Raw genomic sequence first — 2674 nt, 5'->3', positions numbered from 1 at the left:
TTGACCTATACTTATGGATGTAATAGCTCAAAATACCAACTGAGAGGGAAGGAGTCTTCACATCAAGTATCAATGCTATCCCCTCTGTGTACAGGATAGATAAGGACGGGCAACATTGGCTACCTAAAATGAAGTGACTGGCTTACAAGTTTTCAAGAGGGAGTTTAGTTTCAGAGTGTGCGTGGTAAGGTAGAGTCCCCACTGAATAGTTTTCATCTTGTCTAAATGGGTCTGGTGAAAAGAGATGGCGATAATATTCTTACAATTCAATAGTATGTAATCGTTAGCATGACTAATTGCGACTGTCACAACTGTAAAGATAGAAGTTTTGTATCCAGAAGCAGAAGATCCTAGGACCATCAAGGCAGATGAGCATGAGCGCAATGTGGGACCCTATCCAGAGAAGCAGCAACACCAGAGATGAGGACATAGAGAGAGAGAGCAGCTGAGGACTCTGAACTCATGGAAAGAGAGTTACTGGGTGCTGGCGACCATGAGGCAGGCTTGCAGAATGTGTCCTTTGGCTGTTTAAATTATTGTATGTTCCTGTGTGTTTTTATGTACATCCTCCCCCCGCCCCCCTCAAAAAAAAAAAAAACAAAACCAGCGGGAATAGAAGCAAATACTGTTAAATGATGATGTACAGTATGTAATCATTGCAATGAAATGATGAGTGTAAAACGATGTTCTCCCATGTAAACTATCACTCAATTCACAATAAAAACTTAAAAAAAAAAAAAAAAGTAGAGCTAAATTGTCAGAAAGACCAGACTTACTGACATTCTGTCAAACAACAGATAGGTCTATAAAGTAAAGAGCATCACCAGGGATGTCTGTACTCCTCAGTGCAATTGACCACAGGAGACCAAAAAAGCAGCATTTGCCCAAAAACAAACCTCACAAGGCAGGAAGGGGCAGGAAAGAGGGACAAGTGGAAACGGAGAACCCAGGGAGAAAATGGGAAGGATACTTTTACATTGACAGAATTGTAGCCAATGTCATGAAACAAAATGGATCTATAGTGTTGAATAGAAAACAATTGGCTCTGTACACTTTCATTCAAACTACAATAAAAGTTTTTTTAAAAATGGTAAAAGTTTCCAGCTACTAACCAAAAGGTTGATGGTTCAAGTTCACCAAAGGAGCCTTGGAAGAAATCCCCCCAAATCAGCCATGAGAACCCTATGGAACACAATTTTATTCTGAGACACAGGGGTTGCCATGAGTGGGATGACAACTCTATGGAAACTCATTTTTATCTTTTCCGTATTTTCTTTAGTAAATATGTTTTGTTTTATTTATTTATTCATTTATTTATTTTTTAATCAGGTAAGCTTTTAATTAGTAAATGTACCAATACAGTTGAAAGAACATGGGGAATCTTAGGGATCACAGGCATCAGTGAATGGGAAACCTATGTATCCATAAAATCCATAGGTTAAGCACACATCTGCTTCTCAAAGTGTGAGTATATGAGAAGTTAATAATTTTCTTGTCTGCCTTTCTCACTCTAATCTTCAAGCACTTTGTATCATGGCATATACATAAGCAATCAGGAAATGTTAAACTCTGACAGGGAGACCAAGTCAGAGTGAAGGGCAAATGTTTAACAACCATGTTCAAACAGAAGCTGGTGAATAAGGAATTATCTCCTCAAAGAGTCAAATACTCCACATTCTTGAGAAATTGCAATCAGTTTCTCATTTTGATAAATATTTTCACATTTTACTTGTTGCTGCCCCAAATTAAGCAGGTATACATTTTTGAGTACCGATATATCACTAAACAGTTTACGTTAGAAAACTTAAAAAAAAAATGTATTATAAACAAATCAATTGGAAAGGCGCTGGGTGTCAGTTTCCGACGTTGGGGAACATTCTCATGAAGGTACTGTAAGGTTAAGTCCGAGCATTTCATTTCTTTTTCTTTAACAGACTCTGGTGCCACGGTTGTTTTGTTCAGGAAGCTCATTCAGAGATATTGCAACATCCTCATAGGGCAGCTTGTCTTCTTGCCAAGAATCATCAATCAAATCCAAGATCCTTCCATCTCTCTGCACCTCACTGTCCATTCTCCAGCAAACTAGATCTTGTCAGATCAGCACTCAGCCCACAGCACTGCCTGCTTATGCCGAGCCCCAGCCTCCTCTTTTTTATGTTGTTAAGAAAGCTGACTCCGATTACAAGCAAAGTATTTTGTGATTTGCTCATTTCTGTGTGTGACACTGCCTAGATCAACTCCATAAAGTCCTACGAGGTGACAGGAATTAAGCATTTACTGAGTGTCCCTTTCCTTTACTCCTTTATGGACTTAGATGTGTCTGTAGTTATTAAATAGAACATAAATTTGATAACAGGACTAGGAAAGGTCACCGTACAGTACTTAATTCTGAAATTTCGGGCCTTGTCCTTCGTGGGTGAGTCTTTGATATATGTTTCAGGCTTCACTATACAATTAGACATTCTGGCAAAAAAGAAGAAATGAAAATATCTCTAGCCTTTTCATCATTTAGTTCTAGACAAGAAAGAAGTAAGGGCCAAACTCTTCCTTTTTTCCAGCATTCCACACAGTTTGTTGCTCAGGGCAAGTGCTCAATAAGTCTCAGTTCAATTAAATTGAGAAAATTAAAATATCACAAGAAATGGACATTGGACCAAAAACCTCAAGAGTTTGC

At 38.4% G+C, this 2674-nt stretch overlaps 1 pseudogene; it reads right to left on the bottom strand.

Annotated features, from left to right (window-relative positions):
* Positions 1-1725: 1725 nt before the first annotated feature.
* On the bottom strand, positions 1726-2071 carry LOC102823524 (annotated as a pseudogene).
* Between the last annotated feature and the right edge of the window lie 603 nt (positions 2072-2674).

The sequence above is a fragment of the Chrysochloris asiatica genome, unplaced genomic scaffold, assembly GCF_000296735.1.
Source record: "Chrysochloris asiatica unplaced genomic scaffold, ChrAsi1.0 scaffold00018, whole genome shotgun sequence".
NCBI classification, from domain to species: Eukaryota; Metazoa; Chordata; class Mammalia; order Afrosoricida; family Chrysochloridae; genus Chrysochloris; species Chrysochloris asiatica.
This window is presented reverse-complemented; position numbering and strand designations above follow the sequence as displayed.